The sequence below is a fragment of the Phoca vitulina genome, unplaced genomic scaffold (assembly GCF_004348235.1).
Source record: "Phoca vitulina isolate PV1807 unplaced genomic scaffold, GSC_HSeal_1.0 scaffold5, whole genome shotgun sequence".
Lineage (NCBI taxonomy): Eukaryota > Metazoa > Chordata > Mammalia > Carnivora > Phocidae > Phoca > Phoca vitulina.
Genome location: NW_022589708.1, coordinates 28,627,452 through 28,638,361, shown reverse-complemented (window position 1 = coordinate 28,638,361; position 10,910 = coordinate 28,627,452). Strand labels below are relative to the sequence as shown.

Below are 10,910 nucleotides of genomic sequence, written 5' to 3'. Positions count from 1 at the left end.
TTCCCTGCCTGATGGAAGCAGGTTGATGCTCAGCCCTTCTGATTCTGTCTTTTTTGTCCTGCCTGCCCAGAATCAAAGCCATGGAAAGGACATTAACCCACAGTCCGGTTCTCTGAGTCAGAGTTAAAGCAGCTAAGGCTCGTGAAAATGTTCAGAATCATAAACAGCCAGGACAGGAACCCAGGCCTCCCACCTCCCCAAAATGACCTCTTCTTCAAATTAGTGTCTGATTTCCTGTACTCATTGAAATAGTTGTGTGATAAATTCAGCAATTTGCTTTTAATGCCATATAATCACAGTTCCCCAAGTATCTGTTTTCCAGGTGCCCAAAGAGGTGCCATAACCGTGGAGGTGCCTGGAAGAAAAGACATATGAAATAGTCCAGTCTGGGCAGGGCGATTATGGGCACTCCCTAGCTGCTAAATGAAAACACTATCCACCCAGGCCCTCTCTGTGTATCCACTTCTTGCCACAGACCTTTCATTTCTTTCCTAATGGCTTTTGCACAGTAAGAAGTACATTCATCAATAATGCACATTTTTCAGGCATAGTAAAAATGTTTGTGAAAGGCTATTAACGCAAAACCAAAATGCCCACATTGCAAACACTAATCCCCCATTTATTTTAACATTTTTTCCTTGAAAGTACTTAAACCTGAGTCTGCATTAAAAAAAAAAAAAATCCAATAGAAGAAAGGTCAATTGAAGGACTAGCAAAAACACACCCATTTGAAAGCCTTAGGCGTTCAGGAGTTTAGCCAATATAGATAATGTTGGTTTCTTTGATTTTAAAAATCACACAGCTAATTTCATTTAGAACTGACATGAGGGGTGATAAAAATACTCATGAGCTGAGGCCCAACGTGAAAAGTTCTCAAGGAAGAGTCCATTTTTACTGTGGAGTTATAAAGCCCAGGAAAAGTAGGGTATGTAATGGGAGAAGTAACAGAGCCTTGACACTACAGTAGGATGGTACCATTATAATGAGAGAAACTATTGCTTGGAACCAGAACAGCTCTATTCTTCTCTCAGCTTCCACAGTCCCCACACCCCTGGAGTACCATTTGAGACAGTGATGAACTGTGGTCTCAATTCCCTTATTAGCTGTAAGACCTAAAAATTATATGTGCAATTAAAAGGCAAAATGCTGATATTACTCATAGGAAGCCCTTTGTACATTAGCAAAGTACAAAAGTCTGCTGACACTTTGCAACGGAGATAGTCAGCAGGGCAGAAGATTAATAGAGCCTCATAAATTTGCAGGGTGAATACAGTGGATGGGGCAGAATAAGCATGTTGTGTTAGAGATAAATAAAGGGCATGGTCAGCTTGACAAAACATTTAACAAGGAACACAACCAGTCCTTCCACGCAATTTGCTTGGCTGGCATTAGTCCGTTTTATACAACTACACATAATTACCCCACAGCAGTTGCTGGACATGTTACAACGGCCTCCAGCATGACCACGAGAAGGGGCCCTGGGAAGCCACCAATTCTGATGAGTTACACATTAGGTCACGCTGCCCCGTCCAGTTACTTTTCTCATTCCAAGGCCTTGACAGCAACTGCGGCATCGCGCTCCTTGGCCACTGTTCTCCTGGGGTTCATGGGCTGCAATCTTATTTCTTTGTGTTCCAATCACTTGAATGAAAACAAGGGAGAGTACTAAAATTCCAAAGCTAAACAGTACAGGGGAGACCCCGGAAAGCTACTGGTCATGATTATTTCTGGAATTTCTGTGATAGGAACTGGTTTCGTTTTTAAAAGGAGACATGTCTAATGAGTTAATTAAATTGAGCTCTAGCCACTCTTTTCTTGTGATTGCCAGCTTATGAAATGCAATTTGTTTTTGTATGATATGTTCATTAGATATAGGGGAACCTCAAAGGCCTTCGAATTTACTCTCTCTTTGAAATGATTCCCAAGGGAAGAAGCTTATTTTAATGCCAATATTTGAAAAGCGATGTGAAAATTCCTCTTGAGAGTAACCTGCCTTGCAAGGATTTTGCTGTTTCCTGGTTTCAGTAGAGCTTGTCTCCTCCCAAGCTGCAGATGGAGTGAGTGTTCATTGAACAAAGGCCTATAGCTACTGTGTGCTATGCTCCCCAAGCATGGGTCCGGTGCTGTGTGGAACATGAGGTAGCTGCAAAGGGAAATTGAGCTTCGAAGTAGCTAGTTGGGTCTGAGAACAAGGGTCACATGGAGCTACAGCTGTCAAAACCAGCCTAAGAGTTTCCCGTGTAAGAACATGGCCCCGAGGACTAGGAGATCACCAGGGATCTGTGCAGTGGCCGGGGAGAATAGTCTGTCTAAAGCAGAACACTATTCAAGTTTTAAGGAAATCGTTTTAGGGAACTCGGTTTCCTACCCAACCTCTCAATCATTTGTGTTCGGGCCCTATATTGGAAGAGGAATCTGGTTGAAGAGAGGTCACCACGGTAGTGCTTTCCAAAAGTTTCCAGTGTAAGGACTATCCAAGGAACTTACTAACTATGCGTATTTTTGGCTCTTCCAACTTAGCATGATCAGGATGGGCCAAGAAATCTGTATTTTTAATAACACGGTAATAATGATGTGGGTTGGCAGTCATGGGCATCTTGCAATAGGTTGTTAGGAGGCTAGCAGGCATTGGGGGAATTCCGAGGGGCTCGAAATCCTTTTGTTTCCTCTGATGGAGCTGGCAGATCTAGATAGATGGTGGTTCTCCCTGGGGGTCAGTTTGCTTGCCCTTTGGATTGAATAAGCCCCAATTTACTATAAGCTTTGTGTATGAGAAATAACAGGTTCTCTTTCCTCTCTCTGAAGGATATTATGGGACTTCACTCTGGGGAGGAGAGCACTGTCCATTCCAAGAAAAAACCCTACGTACATGCATTAGGGTTGTGATTTGTATGAATTAGTGCTCTGTCTAAATTTAGGAGCTATACAAATGTCCTAGCATTAGAGAGTTTGGTCACTTAAGAATAAAAATGAGGTGCCTGTAAGGCCAATGAAGAAATAGACTATGATTTGAAAAAGTATTTACCTATTGATAAGATAATATTGTTTATGGTAAGGTCCCTCAACAAAAAGCTTATTTATTTATTTATTTATTTATTTATTTTTAAAGATTTTATTTATTTGATAGAGAGAGACAGCGAGAGAGGGAACACAAGCAGGAGGAGTGGGAGAGGGAGAAGCAGGCTTCCCGCTGAGCAGGGAGCCCGATGTGGGACTCAATCCCAGGACCCTGGGATCATGATCTGAGCCGAAGGCAGACGCTTAACGACTGAGCCACCCAGGCGCCCCGACAAAAAGCTTTTTTAAAAAGGGGAATCTAGATATGGAAATCCAGTGAAACAGTTCTTTAGCCCCGAGTACATCTTTTATAGTCCAGCAGACAAACTTTCCAGAACCTTCTTTTGCAGTGACAGAGAATTATTAGCCAGACTAGGCTCCCTGCTTAGAGATTCCTCCTCATACATACTCATAAGCATCCTCACCAGCTACCTGAGGGGTTGCTTTTCATAACATGATTTTCTTGACCGCGATGGTCTAATAAAAGTAGCAAACACTTGGTTTTGTTTCTACCTCATATTTGTTTGTCCTTTTTTCTCCAAGGTGTGTTGGCATTGGGGGTAATCTGCTTAAATTTCTCGTCTTTGGACTATGACTTCTGGGTGGGCAGATCTGGATTTAGGAACTATTGCAACATAAATGTCAATGAGAACCCTTTAAGAGATCTTGGGTTGAAAATTTACCTTGGTGCCCTACTTAACAAGAACTATACTCTCATCTCAAACTTCCACGTTCTGTTATTAGTAAACAAGACTGCATTATTCGAAAGTCTTTTTCCCCCCTCTCTTTTAAATTTATAAACTAAATAATGCACCCTCACTAAGGGAATAGGCTTGCCACAGACTTATTGCGAGTCACGTTAAGGAACCATAGCCATTCTCATGTTTAAATAAGGTCGCTAATCAGACTGAACATGGTTCACTGTGTCCTGGATCCTCTTGGCAAAAACCTCATCTAAAAATAACATGACATTCCATTTATAGGAGACTGGGCACTTGCTACTTCAAGATGAATGGCATTTCAAGATTCAAGTCCCTTGTTAACCCTCGTAATCTGCTGCAAATATAACCCTTTTGACCAAGTATTTGGAAGGAATAAAAATAAATCTCTCTTGACATTCAACCCCATAGAGATGAGGAACGTTTCTCTCGCTCTCTTTCTGTCTCTCTTGCACAAGCACATACATGTACATATTGTAAATAGACTAAAACTACTTTTAATCAATAAATAGGGTTAAAGGTTGTGGTGAAAAAGTCAATAAAATTTGAGAAATTTAATGAACAAATAAAAGGAAATTATATATCCTGTACCATATGACATGAAGCCTAAGCAATTTAGGCTTTAAAAAACAAAATAATTATTAGGTCAAAGCTTTTTTCTGTCATTGAGATCTGAAAGAGGTGAGTTTCATTGTTAACAATTATAAGTGAATAATATAAAAATAATGGAATTTCATGTTTGGAACTGACCTTATGTAACATTATTTATCTCTCCCCCACTACTGTGAAGACGTCTTCTAAAACATTCCCCCAAAGTAGGTAATCCAACTTCTGTTTGGGCACCTCCAGTGATAGGGAGTTCACAAAACAGCCCCCACATTGTTAACAAGTTTGCCACAAATTCTTCCTTAGACTGGAGAGGTTTTGCACCAAATCCTTAGACTTGGAAAGATTATTGTGTGGAATTATGAAAGCTGTTTCTTTTGATTGAAAGCAAAGGCTCATGTGGTTGAGCACATGAAAGAATCATTCTTCCAAAGGGATGGACTTGGATCTATCATTGTGACCACATTTGGATATTGAACAGTCTTCTTCAACTCTTCAGCTCCCTCAAGATTATCTCCCTCCCTATCCCGGCCCCTTGCACTTTATGAGTAGTAGATATTGAACTTGATATTATAATTATTTATGAAATGTGTGTTTCTTTCAATATAATTCTTTAATGGTAAGGACTGCAATGTGTTCACTACAGAATCTAACATATTCATACATTCATTTAACAAAAAATTATTGAACACATCACTAGGCTCTGAGATCATAAAGGAAAGTAGATCCTGCCCTCAAGAAAACAATCAAGCAACAATGATTATTATAGTACAAAGTAGTAAAGACTATGATGGCATGATCTACAGGTATGGGTGGGGATATGGATAAATACTCATATAAATGTAAATGTAAATTAAATTCCATGGTGGGTTTTTTGAAGATGGACAAGACTAGATCATGTTTGATCACAGATTCCTTTTAATTTGGTCTACTTATTAATTTCTTGCAGGGAAATATCTCTCAGCATGCAGTCAGGAGAGGAAGGGCCAGAAGAGTAGGCAGAGTCCTGGAAATTAGGTATTTTTCTATGCTTCATATTTAACCCGAATCTGTCAGGTATTATTAAATGATTTTTTTGCAGGGATATAATGAGATAACTTTTGTACTTTCTGAAATAACATTCTGAGAGCTGCATTGAGAGTTGGTATTATCTAGGAGAGAAGTGAGCAGCCATGAATTAAGGTGCCAAAGTGGGAATGGCTGGGAGGGAAGCGGTAGGGGAGATATTTAGGGGGAAGCCCTGGGCTTCAGTAACTGGGTGAGTGTGTCAGCGTGACTGGTGAGAGGGAAGCATGCCAGTGTTCTCATTTGAAGGGCTAGGAAGATACAGATGGTGTGAGCTGAAGTAGAGGCATGTTTGTAGGAGGTGAGCTAGCAAATTCCGGTTTGGGTCTGCTGAGTCTAAGGTATGTGTGTGTTGCCTAGGTAGAGAAGCCAGGCAAGCAGTTGAATAAATGTGCTCTATAGAATGGTTTAGGCTGGGAAGTGGATTTGGAAATCCAAAGTGGCAGCTGAAACCATGGGTTTGGATGAAGTCAAAGTGTTGGATGAGAGCAAAGTGTTCCAGGGGGGTGGGGGGACAGAATAGAGCTGAGAACAAAGATCTAAGGAAGTAAGGTTTAAACAGAAAGTGGAGAAAGAATTGCTTAATGTTGAGCACGAGCAAGGTAGGAGTGAAGTTGGGAAATAATAATGTCATAGAAGTTTTAACGGATGCACAAACTTAGGAATTCCTGCCTGTTTGTCCCATGGCTCCTTTCAAAGTAATTGTTTCTCAGAACTTCCTGCTGGGGGAAGCAGCCCTAGGTGGTTCATCACCTAGATACATAGATGAGTATGTTCTGGGCCACATGTTTTTTCACCCAAGGCCAGCCAATTTATAGGTCAGCCTAAGTTCTAAAAGGAAGTCCTTTGTAAAAACCTTACTCAAATGGGTAAGTAATGGTCAAGAGGTAAGGAGGATTATCTTTCCCAGGAATCTGGAGTTATACAGAGAGAAGTAGTAGCAGGTGTTGTTATGGGTTGAATTTTGTCTCTCCACCCCCTCCCCCAATTCATATGTTGAAGTTCTAAACCCCAGTACCTTGTAATGTGACCCCATCTGGAAATAGAATCATTGCAAATGTAATTAGTTAAGATGGTGGTCTTATAATAAGGGGAAATTTGGATACAGGTACCATGTTAAGATGAAGGCAGACATCGAGGTGTTGCTTCTACAAGCCAAGAAACACCAAATATTAGCAGCAAACCACCAGAAGCTAAGAAGGAGGCATGGAACAGATTCTCCCCCATTGCCTTCAGAAAGAACCAACCCTGCTGACACCTTGATCCTAGACTTTTAGCTTCCAGAACTATGAGATACAAAATTTCTGTTGTTTAAGCCAGTTTGTGGCACTTGGTTATGGCAGCCCTAGCAAACAAGCAATAGATATAGGAGCTGACAAACACATAGACAGAAGGCAGGCTGCAGGGTCCATGAGGTAACCAAAACCATGTAGGAGCAGAAGTCATGAACTATGAATGGTGAGATGGTTGCTTAGAAACTGAAGGAGCTGTAAAAGCAGAATGGAATTTCTACTAGCTGAGCATGAGGGTAAGTGTCCACAGATTTCAGCTATTGAAGGGGAAAATGAGATGACCTAGTAAATTAGGGGCGAGTTAAATCTTGAATCACATTCTGATCCCTAAGCAGTGTTCTAGTCTGAGACTCTACAATATGTTGCTTTTCCTGTGCTTCTTAAGGGGCCTCATGTTTTTGTTTGTAACTCTGAAGTCAGATTATACAACCAGGAGTCTTATCTTCCTCATGACTAGGTATATTCTCTTTATGACCCACATGTATTAGGTATCTATTGTTGTGTAGCAAATACCTCAAAATGTAATGCCTTAAAACAGCAAACATTTATTAGATTACAGTTTGTGTGGGTTAAGCATCTGGTTGCAGATTCTGCCTCGTGGCAGCCACCCTCATCCACACGATCACGCTGAGCTAGTACCCACGCCTGGAATCGGGCCGCAACCTCAGCTGCGCCTGCCCCCTGCCACCGCCTCTGGACCATGGACCCCCGCAAAGTAAGCGAGGTTCCGGCTTTCGTGAAAATGTGTAAGCAGGATCCGAGCGTTCTGCACACCGAGGAAATGTGCTTCCTGCGGGAGTGGGTGGAGAGCATGGGGGGTAAAATACCACCTGCCACTCATAAAACTGCATCAGAAGACAATATCAAGGAAGAAAAAACAGATAGTAAGAAGGCGAAGGAAAACAAAAAGACAGACGAACCATCAAGTGAGGAAAGTGATCTAGAAATTGACAATGAAGGTGTGATTGAACCAGATACTGATGCCTCTCAAGAAATGGGAGATGAAAATGTAGAGATAACCGAGGAAATGATGGACCAGGCAAATGATGAAAAAGTGGCTGCCATTGATGCCCTAAATGATGGTGAACTACAGAAAGCCATTGACATGTTCACAGATGCCATCAAACTGAATCCTCGCTTGGCCATTCTGTATGCCAAGACAGCCGGTGTCTTCATCAAATTACAGAAGCCAAATGCTGCCATCTGAGGCTGTGACAGAGCTATTGAAATAAATCCTGATTCAGCTCAGCCTTATAAGTGGCAAGGGAAAGCACACAGACTTCTGGGCCATTGGGAAGAAGCAGCACATGATCTTGCCCTTGCTTGTAAACTGGATTACGATGAAGATGCTAGTGCAGTGCTGAAAGAAGTTCAACCGAGGGCCCAGAAAATTGCTGAACGTCAGAGAAAGTATGAGCAAAAACGTGAAGAGCGAGAGATCAAAGAAAGAATAGAAAGGGTTAAGAAGCCTTGGGAAGAACATGAAAGAGCCCAGAGGGAGGAAGAAGCCAGACGACAATCAGGAGCTCAGTATGGCTCTTTCCCAGGTGGCTTTCCTGGGGGAATGGCTGGTAATTTTCCTGGAGGAATGCCTGGAATGGCAGGGGGGATGCCTGGAATGGCAGGAATGCCTGGGCTCAATGAAATTCTTAGTGATCCAGAGGTTCTCGCAGCCATGCAGGATCCAGAAGTTATGGTGGCCTTCCAGGATGTGGCCCGGAACCCAGTGAATATGTCAAAATATCAGAGCAGTCCAAAGGTTATGAATCTCATCAGTAAATTGTCAGCCAAATTTGGAGGTCAAGCATAATGCCCTTCTGTCAAATAAAGCCCTTGCTGAAGGAAAAGCAACAATCACCTAATGGATGTCGCAATAATACAAACCAGTGTACCTCTGACCTTCTCATGAAGAAAGCTGGGGTGCTGTGAAGAGAATCCCTACCCCTCTGCCCCATGTGCAACTGAAACATTCTATAGTGGTTTGCCATTAGGGTATTCATTCAGATAATGTTTTCCAACTAGTAATTACAAACTGTAAACACTTTTAAACCTTAAAAATATTTAAAAACATATTAAAAGGGTGTGTTAGTCCCTACATTTTTCTTTACTAATCATTTCAGTTTTTTTCCTTTGGATTAATTGGGCAAGGAAGATACTTCAGTGTGGAAGATTTATTGCTCAACTTGAGTGAAATAAAGGTTTATTAGTGGGAGGCAAATATAACATTTAAATAGAAAAAAAAAAAGAATCTGGTTGCAGTTTAGCTGGGTGTATCTGTCTCAAGTTCTCTCACAAGGCTATAATTCAGATTTTGTATTCAGGGCTGTGGTCTCATCTCAAGGCTCAACTGGGAGAGGATCTGATTCCAAGGCCACTCATGTGGTTGTTGGTAGAAATCAGTTCCTTCATGGCATTGCACTGAGCGCCTCAGTTCTTCTCTGGCTGTTGGCCAGAGGGACCTGTCAAATTGTGTGCCAAATGGGCCTCTTGATAGAGTGGCTCATGTGACAACTGGCTTCATGAAAGCAAGCCACGGGAGAGAAAGGAGAGTATGACAACATGGAAGCCACTGTCTCTTTGTAACCTAATTTCAGAAGTAACATCTCATCCCTTTTGACATATTCTATTCATTAGAAACAAGTCACTAGGTCCAGCCCACACTCAAGGAGAGGGCATTACATAAGGATGTGAATACCAAGAAGTGGGGATCATTGGGAGTCATGTCAGAAGTTGCCTAAAGCACATCCCATTGCTAGGAGGAAAATGAAGGAGGTAATCTCATTGCAAACCAAGGAGCCTGACCGATAGAGAACCCAGGTTAGGATGCTTCACAAAGGACAAGAAGAAAATGTCCAAGAAGTGATCGCTGGATTTGGCGACATCAACATTATAGGTGACCAGTAAAGGCAGTTCAGAGAAGAGAGGAGTAGGGAAACCAGATGGTGGTAGGAGGAGAGTGATCAGGAGTGGTAAGGCAGATACAGTAAGGGTCACTTATGTTCAAGAGGGTTGGTGTTCTTGTTTTTTACGGATGCTGTAAGAAACCACCATGAACTTAGTGGCTAAAAACAACACAAATTTATCATCTTCAGTTCTAGAGGTCAGAAATCCTAAAAACAAGGTGTTGGCAGAGCTGCATTCCTTCTGGAGGCTCTAGGGTACAGTCTGTTTCCTTACCTTTTCCATCTTCTAAAGGCTGCCTGCATCCCTCTGCTCATTGTCCCTCCCTCCATCTTCAAGGCCAGCAGGGAAGCACCTTCTAGTATCTTTCTCTCCCACCTTGGATTCCATCATCATATCTCCTTCTATGACTCTAACTTTCTTGCCTCTTTATAAGGATGTTGTGACAGATTGGGTTCACCTGGATAATCCAGGAAAGTCTCTCCATCTCAAATTCTTTAACTTATTCACATTGCAAAGTCCCTTTTGCCATGTAAGGTAACATATTCTCCGTTTCTGGAGATTAGGACATAGACATCTTGGGAAGTCACTGTTCTGTCTATCACATTTGCTAGGAGTGGGAAGAAAGAGGGTAATATCTGAGAACTAGAGTCCAGGAAAAGTATTTTGTAAGCTGGATAAACTTGTCCATTTTATCATACAATGGGCTTTATGGATACAGAGTTGTATAGTTCAGTCCCTCCTGTTGATTGACTCACAGTCTTTGTAGGAGTTTTATAAATGTGAATAGAACTGAAATGATGTCCAAGTCTCTTCACTTTTTTCAAATATTCTGAATTGTAAGTGTAAAAATGTGTACTTCTGTTTAATGGTTGATTATGAAATCAGACTTCTCAGATGAATATTTGTTCTCCTTTCTGTCCAGCTGAATAACAGACTTTGACTATTTTGCTTAGGTAATTGGAGTCTATGTATTTTAAATCAATGCACAGAATTGTTGAATTTAGTCCACAGGACTACAGATAGTATGCCATTGACAGAAAATGGATATTTTATATAACTTTAAATCTGGAGGTTGTTAGGCAATAAAACTGTCTTTGGATATTATTACCTATTTATGAAATATGCCATTTTCATTTCAGGCTTACTGGACCTATTCTTCTACTGTAGTAAAATGAATACATTCTACCCTAAAAATGAAACTCACGTTCATGGAATAAATGGAAATATTTAATAGACACATGCAAACACAGGGAACTGCCATTACTGT

The 10,910-nt window shown here is 41.3% G+C and overlaps 1 pseudogene; it reads left to right on the top strand.

The window, feature by feature from the left end:
• The first annotated feature begins 7,439 nt into the window (after positions 1–7,439).
• Positions 7,440–8,549, top strand: LOC116631296 (annotated as a pseudogene).
• The last annotated feature ends 2,361 nt before the right edge of the window (positions 8,550–10,910 follow it).